Raw genomic sequence first — 12,197 nt, 5'->3', positions numbered from 1 at the left:
GGAGGAATTTAAATCTGTTCTACTTGTTTTCTATCCAGAAGCATGAACCTCTTTTGTTGGAAATAATTTTTGTGTGAAGTTTGACTGAGACTTGTAAGTATACATACAAATAAATCAAGTTAACAAAAGAAGAAAGAAAAAATCCCTCCTTTGGAGGCCTCCTGTAAGGCCTCCAAAATAATTCTTTCTCTACTGTACAAAAAAGAATTGTAAATTTGGAGGGGTTTTTTTTGAGCCAGGGCTTTTTATTTTTAATTTAAGATAGAAGTATATGAGAAGGTTGTTCTTGCTTTCTAGAACATTCAGTCTAGTATTTTCTATAGCAGATCACTGAGACTGCTTCTATCTGTGGAGCCAATAATCTCTATGGCACCCAGAGGACTGTCTTCCAGCCACGCAACATGCATGGCTTGCTTTGTGTAGAAACAAAGAGGAGTGGAGGAGAAGGAATGTTCTTCTGCAAACATATCTGGTGAGGTCACTTGAGTTTACTGATATGAAATATCACTGTGGGATTACTTCCTTGTACACCCACAAGACCATGTAAAATGGTCCTCACTCATGTCTGTTCTGAGTGATTCTGAATCTTCCACTCTCAGTCCCTACTGGCCAAAGTAAGTGGTAAGGGTTGGCATCCAGTTGCCTCAGAGCTGTCCCCTTTGCTGAAATACTACCATTACCATGGAGCAAGTTGTTGCAGGAGCTGGTCCATCTGCTGCTCAGCAGTATCTTCCTTCTGTAAGAGATAAGGTCTTCTGCATCATCTGTACCTCTTGGATGCTCATGATGAGGGTGGATCAGCACAGGAAGGGTCTGCCCAGAGGGGCCACAGAATTTCTGTTCCTGCAGATCCTCAAAACTTGACAGGACATTCTCTGGCCAAGCTGATCTAACTTTGAAGTTGACCATGGTGTGAGCAAGCGATTGAGCTAGATGATGTCCAGCAGTTCATTCCAGCTTACATTATTTTATGATTCTGCTTTAAGTACTAGAAACTGTATACCTTTGTAGCAGATCTGAGATCAGAATTAATGAGGAATCCTACTGGCTGCAGAAGGAAGACCTTTGGTCAGTAACAGATGCTTCACTAGAATATCCTTTTTTTTTCCAGCCTTGGAACTCACCAGGCTGCATTCCTGCCTGTCAAATAAATGAGTTGGTTTTCTTGGTTGTGGAATTTTCAGGTCCAAGTACAATTATCAGGCATTCTTAAGTTCAGAATTTACCTACGACCACTAATGCTCAACAGTCACCTGCTGTCCCATCAATAAGTCTCCAAGGATGGCCAGATCTAGTGTCCTTCCCAAACTGGAGGAACCGTGGAAGCTAAAAGCAATCCCTCAGAGCTCTTGCTCCAGGAAAAAGCAGTTGTTCTTCATTCCCAGCTGCTCCTGAGTGTCATCCTGCCTCTTCAGATCTTGGAAGCTAGGCAGTGTTGCTCCCCCTTTCTTCCTTCCTTCTTCTTCAACTCCCACAATGTAAGATGAAGTCTTCCTTGTTCTTTCTATACAGAGCCACAAAAGCCAAAGGAAAGAAACATGTGAATCTCTTACTTTTACTATGGGTGTAAATGAAAATTTGGGTTTATGCCTTTAAATTCTTACTGATGAAAGGTTGAGGTGCTGCTTTTTCTGATGTAGTGGAATAATGCAAGTACTAGTCTAAATATTTGAAAGTTCCTCTATCTGGAGCATGAACTAATGTATGGTGTGAATTTGCCATCTCAACAATCTAACGTACCTCACAGGTCTTTATGTATCTTGGGGATGTTGTCTTATAAAACTTTACTTTTCTTAACTTTGAGAATGTAGTAACGCACAGATATCAAAATCAATGCAAGATATTGATGGTGTAGGAGCTTTTCTAAACTTTTCTTGACTATTTTTAAAGGAACCCTTTCTGCGCAGCTATGGCAAGGCAAATTTCCGAGGCAGCATACTTGATTCTTGCTGCTGTTAGATATTAATGGATGTTACTTGGTTGAGTCCCCCTGTGGTGCTTTGAAAGGGCACACTTGTGTGTATAATAAATTAGTTTGTTTCCTTGTTCACAGATTTTTTGAGCTGTAGAACTACAAAAGCATTCCTTCCTATAAGACAGAAGCAAGGCCCACATATCATACTTCATTCCTTTCAAATGGATGTTTCTTTCCTGGACCTGGAAAAAATGCTATAATTCCAGCTGGTAAAAATTGGATTTCAGTGAAGTCAGAGGGGAACATGAAATCCCTGAAGGAACAGACCACATATAAACCCAACAGCACAAATTAAGGAAAGGTTCTTATCTGTCACAGACTAATTGGCTGGGGCCTACTGTTTCACATATCAGATCTCTCCTACTGTTTAGAGAATCTTCAGTAAAATAAATCTGTGCTAGAAATAATTTATACTTATATGTGTATATCTGTTCATAGATCACAATGTGGCCTGCCTCCTATACACCCCGTCTGTTTGCAAGTATCACCACTGATCTAAAAAGGGGATGTATGCATCTGTACTAAAGTAAACAGTTTTTACAAAGTTAGACACCATGCTCATCTCATTCATCTTTATTGGGTCATATGTAGGTAAGGGTTTTGTTAAGTGCTCTATTATTCTGAAAGTCAGTTTAATGACTGCATACTATAAAAGTTAAAGCAATTATATGTAGTGCATAATGAACAATATCACTTCCAAATGTTCACATGTAATGCATGTCAGATTTCTGTTGAAAAACAAAACAAAACCAACCCCTCAAGGTTGCAGTCTGCTCTTTAGAAGAGCCACATGTTGTAACCTCAGAACCTCAAAATATCAGCTGATTTCTGTGCATGATCAGAGCAGTGGAATCTATGCCATATTCTGCCCTTAATTTTTTTGAATCTGGCTGCAGTAATGATCAGATGTGCACTTCTGCCAAATGCAGTGTTTGATCCACATACAGATCAGTGAATTGATCTAAACTCTTTTTCTCATGGCATATCTCATTCTGACACAATTTTTTTACAGGATATAACAAAGACAAATATGTAAATAACAAATGACCTTTTTTAAACTTCATCTTTGGTTATGTTTGTTATATTACTTTTGGTAAAATTAAAATATCTATAGACACCGAATGAGTTCAAGGACCTCATACTGGAAGAGGTAGTATTTTGTGAAACATTTAAAATCTAAATACTCTGGACAGATAAAAGAAACAGATTTACACCTTCCTAGAGAGAAGAGTAGAAGTGATCAGTCATGGTTGTCAGAAATGCCTTGCCATTGTCAGAAGAACCTCTTGAGGAGGCCAGTTACTCTCGTTTTAGTCCTTCAGCAGATTTCCACGTCCCACACATCTTTCCCATTCTGTTTTCTGTGTACCTGCATCTGCTATTCTTATCCACTGCTAGTGCCTTCTTTACCATACAGTCCATACAGTGTTAATTGGTTTATTATCAGAACTGTTGTTGTAAGTTATCATAGTGAACTGAGCTTGAGCAATTTAGGAACCTGTCCTTTCTGGCTCACCTTTTCTTTCCCCAGAGGCAGTGGCACACAGGAAAGAGTTAGGGCTAAGGGCCAGGACAGCAGCTGCCTCAACTGTCAAACTCTTGTCTGTTTGTATTCATGAGTTGGCACTCTGAAATTATACACCAGTTTAGTCAAAGAAAAGTTCCAAATAAAGATCATTAATTATAAAAAGGACAGTGCGAAAGCCTGGCTGAACCACTCAGATGACTCAGACTGGATTTCTATTTCCTCCTTTGCAGGTGAACTTATTATATGAGAAATATGGCCTCAAGCCCTGAACTTTTGAACACTCTATCAAAATGCATTGATTGTGATTTTGCTGAGGATTGCAGTATTTCTTGAAAAGTTCATATGAAGGGTTTAGTTTGGGGGGTTTTATGCACCTACAGAAATATTGTAATCTTCTGTTCTGAAGCAAGTCAGCTCCCTGGGAAGTTTGCAACTCTTCAGATTAGATTCATGTAAGCTACTTAGGAATATTCCCTTCAGATAAACAGACCAACAGTATCACATTTGGAAATAAAACATGTTATATATTGAAATAAATTTTATGTATGGAATTTTATTTAATACAACATCAATATGATTTTAGGTAAAGCTGTCCAACAGGGTGAAGCAAATGCTTGAAAGAGTTTTTATTTTACTTCTTTGCTTATATTGTGGTTGGTATAAACTGCTTTTGTTAGTTTAATAACAAGGGTGGGAAGAGGCCAAGCACTGGGAGATTAATTTAAAAAATAGCTCAGAAGAATTAGTCACAGGAGAGCAACTTCAGGGTGTCTGGCACATATCAGCATTTTATTTCATTGTAACCAAAATATTGCACATGGATTCATAAAACACATTTGTTGGATTTTCTTTTAAGTTTCACGGTTTGTTCTTTCTTTTAAAACCTGTGGTAGGTCAGAATTAATGGTAGCAATTTCCTTTGCTAATGACCTCGAATATACTCTTTTTAAACCCCCCAAAACCCAAACCATCACAATCCATTCTTTTAAGTAGGATTTTGTAGTTGTATAAGCTGGTTGCTTGCTTTCTATATTTTAAAGTGTCCAACAGGGTAGTAGAAGGATTTGTTGATGTTCTTGTCATGAACTTCACAGATACATGTACAGGGGACAGATCTCTGTGTAAAGTATTTGCATCCTTGGACAGCTTGAAGGCATTTTTATACTACAGAGTTATGCTACTGGAGATCTTGTATCCACTTATGTCACAGTTTAAAGTAATCTATAGAGAAGTTAGGGGTTTTTTTCATGTTTTATTTTTAGTATTTAGAGCACATGATCATTATTAATCAGATTCAGACTAAGTGCCAATAAATTCCACAGGCCTACAGTCCAGAGATATATCAAATGACTTTGTCCTAAAAAGATGAAGGAAGTAAATTACTTACATTGTGCAGTTTCAGGCTGTGTTTCTATAACTGTTAATATGAAATCTTTGGATCAGGCACAGGAATACAGTTGTATTTCGTCTGAGTGAGCCAGCACCTTTAGTTCAATCTTGATGCCATCTTTATGCTTTTAGATATTCTTTAAAAACACGAAAACGTGCCCAAAAAATGAACCCCCCAAGTCTGTGCAGTGAGTCTGTACCAGACAGGTAAATTGTATTACGTGGTTGCAGCAATTCTGAGCCAGTAGTAGATGTCCATGAAGTGGAGATGCTTGCTTCGTTCATGATTTAAGAGGGAAACGAATGCCTGGGAAGGCTACCCAGTTAATGGACATCTTGTTCATCACTGTCTAGACATGAGTGTGGGCATATTTATTTTTATTTATCTTCTACGGTAGAGAAGACAAAATTCTGGCTACGGCTGACCTGTTAGCAGCAACACTTGTGCTAGCTCAGCAGAAGGCCAAGAAACATGATTTCCAAGCTACTAAAGAGAGCCCCACTCTGATAAATCTCTTATGAGACGAGGTGTGAGTGGGCAACTGCAAACAGCTTAATTCAAGTGAACAGTGTTATACATTAGAAATCAAAATAAGCATTTTTATCTTAGTGAAAAAAGAGTTTCGGTGTGATAGGTGTACTTTGGTGATGAAAATGCTGTATTTAAAGCATTCTGGTCTCCTCTTTTTTCCCACTTCCAAATGGCAGATTCACATTTCCTCAAGTCTGCATCAACACTTCATCTTTCTAAGAAAGATTAATAGTGTGCCATAAAGTTTTCCGCATGTCTGCATCTCTCTGAGGAGCCTTTAAAACCTTATCTTCTCAGAAGGACTTTTTTTAAAAAATAAAACAAAACAAAACAAACGACCAAAACACAAAAAAAAACACCCAGCAGTTGGGGTTTGCCCCAGTGACCTCAGCCAGTCTCTTTCCAGAGTCATAGCACCTTGTTTCCTGAACGGATGTAGCGTTGCACTTCAGAGGTGGCTGCTTTTTAATTAGTTTGGTACTGTTTGTGAAGGAGAAACCTAGATAAAGGTAAGGTATTCAGTGAGGTTTTTTCCAAAAGAAGTGACTAATAATCTAATAATCAAACTTTTTGCTCACTGAAGTCAGTCACGGGCTTTAAGAGGAGCTGAGTCAGGGCACCAGTGGGTGTTTTTGAAAAATCTATCCCTGCACTGTTGGGTTATTTTAGTATAAACAGGAATCAAATTCGTCTTCCTTTGTTTATCCCTTCATTTCTTCCATAGAGTTTTCTAGTTAATGATGACTGAAAATAAATTATTCACCTCTCCATTTTCCAAGCATGGAAGTGTCAGTGACTCTTCCCTTGCTGTAGGTGTTAACACATGGAAATACTATTTCTGCTTTGTATCTATAGCATGTTAGTTTCTGGCATGTGCACAAAGGCTGGCTGTGTTTATTTTCAGGTATTGTTTACATAGTTCCTATGGAACTTGGTTTAATGATATCCCTTTTGATTCATCTACAGAACAAAACATCTTTTTATTGTTTTGTACAAGTGATTCTAAATGTTTGAAAAGTGAAATGCCATTTGAATGCATTTCTTTACCTTTTGCCAGTGTCATTTTTCTGAATCACCTTTGCAAAGAAGTGGCAAAAATTTTCATGCATTTCTGGATAGCTCAACATGTACCAGTTTTTATTGAAATTAATTTGCTGTCAGATGTTTTCTGCAAGTTCCATCCTGGGGTAGCTTGTTTTAAGACAGAAGCTTTCTAATGCAGGCAAAGTACTATGGCAGCACCTATGAGGAAGTAATGTCTATTAAGAGCACAGCTCTGATTTTTGAAGTTTCTTTCTTGTTCTCAAGCATAGCATATATCTCACCCTATCATATAATTTAAAAGGATCTTTTGAACAAAAAACTGACATGCAGAACTAGTGCTTTGGGGTTTTTAAAACTGATTTCTTTATTAAGCTTACTATTACTGATGAGGGCCTGATCATAATCCTGTAATCTTTACTTCTCTTCATTTGACCTTTAAACCTGGAATGAACAAAAATATAACCTGGGATGAGCAGGAGTTTTGTACTTCCTTGTCAAATGTTTTTACAAGAACAGAGTGGTAATCAGGCCATCCACACCACCCTAGCTCTTCCAATCTTCCCATCCCTGCAGTGTCTCAAGCTTTGATTTCTAAAGTATTTTCCTCAAATAAGAAAGAATGTTAGACAGTAGCCAGTTTAGGAACAAGCTTTGATGCTTTAAGGATTTCTACCTCACTGTGGGCATGAGTATGCATTTTCCATCCCATGCTTCTGAGACCCAGCTAATGTTCATTTGTGTCCCACAAAGGCCTACAGACTCAGATATAGCAAAGCAGGGACTAAGCAGCACAGCATCAAAGGCCTTTTTGTGAAAATATGGACAATGGTATAAAACTAACCTTGTGTTAACCTACTGAAGAACAGAGGACAAGAATTCTGAATGCCAAAATATAGAGAGATGTGTGAAAGGGAAAACTTATACAAAAGTAGGCAGACTGAATAAAACTATTTATCTTTAAGCCACACAAGTCATGGTAATTAAATTAGGTCAGGCTGGCTATAAAGCTACAAAAAGCAGGCTGTAACTAATTTAGAAAGAGACAGAGAAGACCTGAAAAGAAAACAGATTGACAGCCCCCTATTATTTTTTATCTAATCAAGGCAAAAAAACTTAAGAAAGAGGAGAAGGAAGGAAAAAAAACAAAACAAAACAAAACAAAACAAAACAAACCACATTGATTTATCAAGATTTTCTCTCAAACCATTAGGATAGACAAAAGCACGTAGTCACATCTTTGATGTGTGAAGGTTTTCACATTGTTATTAGTGCTGAGGGTTACATGCATACAGATTTTACCCCTGAGAAAACCAGAATGATTGAATGCCTTAAAGTTCAGAAAGTGGGGGAAAGTATATCAAAGAATAAAGCTGATCTGAGCTTTATCATTACAGTATCATTTCACTGAATCACTCTAAGCATCCATATCATCTGCTGCTATGTGAAGAGAAATCCTCAAAATCAGTGAAAATAGGACAATTAGACTTTCATTTATAACTATTTCTTCATAAAAGCCACCTGCCACTTTGTATTAAAACAACTCATTTTGAAAATATTTTCAAATATTTTCTTTGAATTTGAATGTGTCAGGTTGTATAGGGTGTGGGAAATACCATTCTTGGCAGTTAAGAATGGAAAGATTAGGAATTCATTTATAGGTGTGGAGCCAGGCTCATTAAACAAGGTTTAAAATAATATTTCAGCTGATTTCTACAATTGTTTTCTTTCTTCAAGTGATTAGAAAAATTAGCATGCTAAGGCTGTCTGAAGGGTGAAGAGGACTGTGTGAACAAAATGGGGGAAGGGAGTAGACAAAAAGCCCAGCTTGGTTTGTGTTGGTGTTTAATAGCAAACAACCCTTTCCCACCCTGCTTGTCTTTTATGCCTGTTTTAGTTTTAAGTAACTTCTAAAGGTTTTCCAGCAGCAGATGACACTCAGCCACTACATTCATCTGAAATAAGATACGAACTTTGCCCTGTGAAGAAAATATTTGAGGTTTTCAACACAATTACGGGGTTGCAAATTCTCTGTGAAAATGGAAATTCCCTCCCATTTTTACCAATAGGTCCCTGAGGGTGAAGTTTTGACCCCGGTGCAGTCAATGGAAACTTCGTGCTCTTTCATTAACACAAGAGTCATCCTTCATTCCATCTTGCAATTGCGACAATGAAATGTGGATAGTAAAGCAAAAACTGTCTCACTGGTGTATTGCCATTAGGTAACACCTTTTCCAGACAATGAGATAGAAAAAGCGAGACTTTGAGAGATGATCAGAAAAGATACACAAAAATGCATGGAGTCAGAAAGGGGGAGCAGGCAGGAGAAAAGGAACATTAAGCATTTATCCTTGCAGAACTGTCCCTGGGTCTGGCCTGATACCTTGAAGGTAGAGGAAGAAGGAAGAGAAACCATTTGAAAATGGCTCTAAGCGGGAGAGAAGAGTCTGTTTGCTGCAGAAAAATGTAGTATAGAGAACTTAAGCAGTGAGAGCTGTCTTGTCAATTTTTCAAAGCTGAGCTGGCACCAGCAACAGAATTTATTTCTGTTTCAGAGAAGAGGAAGCTCTCACTCTTCAACCTGAAGAGCACTCAAAACTCTTCATCAATAGAAATACAGAATTTTAGTAAGAAGTTTCAAAATTAATTAACAGAACCCCAGAGCATTGGCCCAGAATTTGGCCTAAACATAGGCTCAGAAATTCCCAGCGTTTCTGTATCAAAACTTGTTGGCAAAACCTTCTATTTTCCCTTCATATATCTTGTCCGCTACCTGCCTCCTCATCCATCTTCTTCCTCCACCTTCACTCACTGCTTCTGAGTCCACACTGCTTCCTGCTGCTGCCCTCTCCTTGCTGCCTCCCCTTTGCACATCTGCTGTCACTGGCAGAGGCTCCAGGGTTGATCCTCCAGCTCCATCCGAAGCTGAACCAGAGTATGACAGCAAAACTTAATTTCTTGAGCTCTGAACTCCTTCTCATCTCTACTATACAAGTGTACAAATGTCAACACTGCACAACATTTTTTCCATGTCTGTCACTTTAAGTCACTTATGTATAAAGAATTGCTAGCAGAATAGGTCATCTCCAAGGACACAGACATTTCCTCTGATGTGCAATATGGAATTGATAAATTATGGAGAGGATGAAATAACAACCCCTTTCCTCCTAATTTTTCATGCTTTGAGAACAGAACATGTTGGCAAATGGTTGCTGTGGTACATACCGGAAGAAGACACAGAGCAGAAAGAAACTTACTCTACATTATGACTGAACTTTCAGTTTTGCCCTGGCACACCCTAATTTGAAATGTCTTAAAGCCAGTTACAATTGTCCTAAACTCACAGGGAAGGTAGACCACCATTTTCAGACATGTATGTCTGACGTTGTATCTTAACTCCTTTACCTGAGATGGATCTTAAGTATTTTGTTTGTGTGCTTAACGTTTAGTGAATACAGTGGAGCTCTGAATATGTCAGAAACTGCCAGTGGAGATGAGCTGAGGCATCAAGATAAGAAGGAGATGTTACCAGGTGCAGTGTCCTGCTAAAAAATACTAGCCAGAGACTAATATAGAACCAGATTTTTAAAGATAAACCACACAACCAGGTCTGAACTCCAAGATTTCAGTATAGCAATTTATTGCCTTGTGCAGTGTTCACATGCAGCCAATGTGAGCCAAGGGACTGAATTAAACCCATTGAGCTTTGACAGATTGACTTTTATTTCATTTTTATTGCTTATAGATAAAAGGGGACCTGCCAACCTACAATAGATTCTGGATCTGCAGGATTTGGACCATAATATCTTGTGTTTTACTGTGTTTCTTTTAAAAAGACCCCTCCTATTTAACTAGAAGCTGTAGTTTATATTATTTTTTTCTCTTTTATACTTAAGATAAATTGGAGATGGCACAGAGCAGTGGAAGAGCAACAGCCTTTAGAATCACTCTCCAAAATTAGAGTTTGTGAAATACTTTCCAAACATCTGCATGAACAGTGCTACATCAACCTTCCAGCTGACTGGTTGAAAAGAGTGTCCTTTAATCTGAACTATGTTCCTTGGGATTTCTTAATGTAATTAATTCTTCATTTTCTTTTTATACTTTGCCAGTGAGAAACTGACTGGTGGTTGTTACCTCTGAGTCCTTTTCACTAACTGTTTCTTTCAGTTTTGGCACGATGCTGTACATTTTCATTGCATGGGGATCTTCTCAAACAAAGGAAAATTATGAAACTGTCAGATAAAATTTCATATGTTACTCTTGGCATTGCATTCACTAGGCCTGGTACACAGTGAATTTTGAAAGTCTCTGATCTTTTATAACCATTTCCAGTCTTATACATACATTTTAAAGTTTTTTTATCTGTAGTCACTGGGAATATGATTATTAAAGCTGAGGTAATTTGGATATTTTCTTTATGTAAAGATATATAGTGATCCATTACACCATAAATAATTTCTAATGTTTCATTATCCTTTCTGCTACAGTTCTTATTGTTTTATTAAGACTCTGAATTTATTTCTTTCACTTTTTTTCCCCTCTGCTATAATACTTTAGAACTTAAAGTCAAAGTGCTTAGATGTAAAAATAGATTAATTCAGTTTGTTATATTTTCAGCACCTTTGGTTTTTAAATCAGCTTTGTGCTTCCTTTTAATTTTTTTTTGCTTTTGATTCTCTAAAAAGTGTTCTTTTATCTCTATGTATCTTCGATTTAGTAGATTTACTTGCTTATATAAATTGCAAAATGTTCAAAATCATTTCAACAAAGAAGAGTATTAGTGTTTTCTATATCTCTGATATACAAGGTGGGATAAAATCAGTGGGGTTTGTAACTGTTTTGCTAGAAGGGAAGAGTTGAAGTTACTCAGGTATTGTTCAGAAAGTGTGCCTATGAGAATGAACACTGAGAATGGGTTCAGAGTGGTGAGGTCCCCCTAAGTCTTATAGTACCATAAAATAGAGACATCGAGGACACAAAATCTTTTTTTTCTCCTTCCAGATTGCTGTGTCAATCTGAAAGCCTAATGATCATGCATTAGCACCTCAGTTATTAACACTCTTGTGGGTTGGGATGAGTGTGACTTCTCTGCACTATTGTGTTCCTCCTCGGTTCAGGGAAATCAACTAAACTGAAGATACATTGACATTTTGAGGTTTAAATAGAAGAGAAGATCCCTTGACACAAAATCCTTTAAGTGTATTTATACAGCGATTCCCTTGGCCAACTCAGTGGGCCACACAAAAGATTTCCAGAGCTGAAAGCATGAGCCTTGAAAACTTGGGCTACAGTCTAAATTAAATAAAAAGGCTAAGCTTGCTGGAGAACATTAACAGACAGAAATCCCATGTTATTTGTGGGGTTATAACTCAGCAGTTGCTTCAGAGATCAATCACTCATGACTTCTTTATGAAAGGAGAAAAAGTTTTTTGGAACAATTGACTGAGATGACAGGTTATTCAGATGCCTTTTCTGAATGCAAACAAAACCATACTATCTTTAATGTTTGGGTTATAAACGACTTGCATCAACTCCTGAATCCCCTCCCTCCTTTCCTTCACTCATATGAGCACTCAAATTTAAAAGGGGGAGTTATTTTGTCAATCTCTCTCAAACTTCTGATTGTACTTCCTTCTTCCTTGTACAGCTCATGAACAAGTCAGAGCAGAGTATTTGCATTCCTCTGTTATGAATACAATACACTTTCTGATTGTGGCTGCCACTATTTC

At 37.7% G+C, this 12,197-nt stretch overlaps 1 long non-coding RNA gene across 1 annotated transcript; it reads right to left on the bottom strand.

Moving 5' to 3' along the window:
* Positions 1-564: 564 nt before the first annotated feature.
* On the bottom strand, positions 565-6,663 carry LOC116962789. The gene is made up of 3 exons (XR_004407811.2): positions 6,556-6,663; positions 5,784-5,923; positions 565-1,504 (listed from the first exon to the last, which is right to left on the bottom strand). It is a non-coding gene; the product is annotated as an uncharacterized LOC116962789 (long non-coding RNA).
* Between the last annotated feature and the right edge of the window lie 5,534 nt (positions 6,664-12,197).

This window comes from Tyto alba, unplaced genomic scaffold, assembly GCF_018691265.1.
Source record: "Tyto alba isolate M040663 unplaced genomic scaffold, T.alba_DEE_v4.0 Super-Scaffold_23, whole genome shotgun sequence".
In the NCBI taxonomy this organism is placed as follows: domain Eukaryota; kingdom Metazoa; phylum Chordata; class Aves; order Strigiformes; family Tytonidae; genus Tyto; species Tyto alba.
This window is presented reverse-complemented; position numbering and strand designations above follow the sequence as displayed.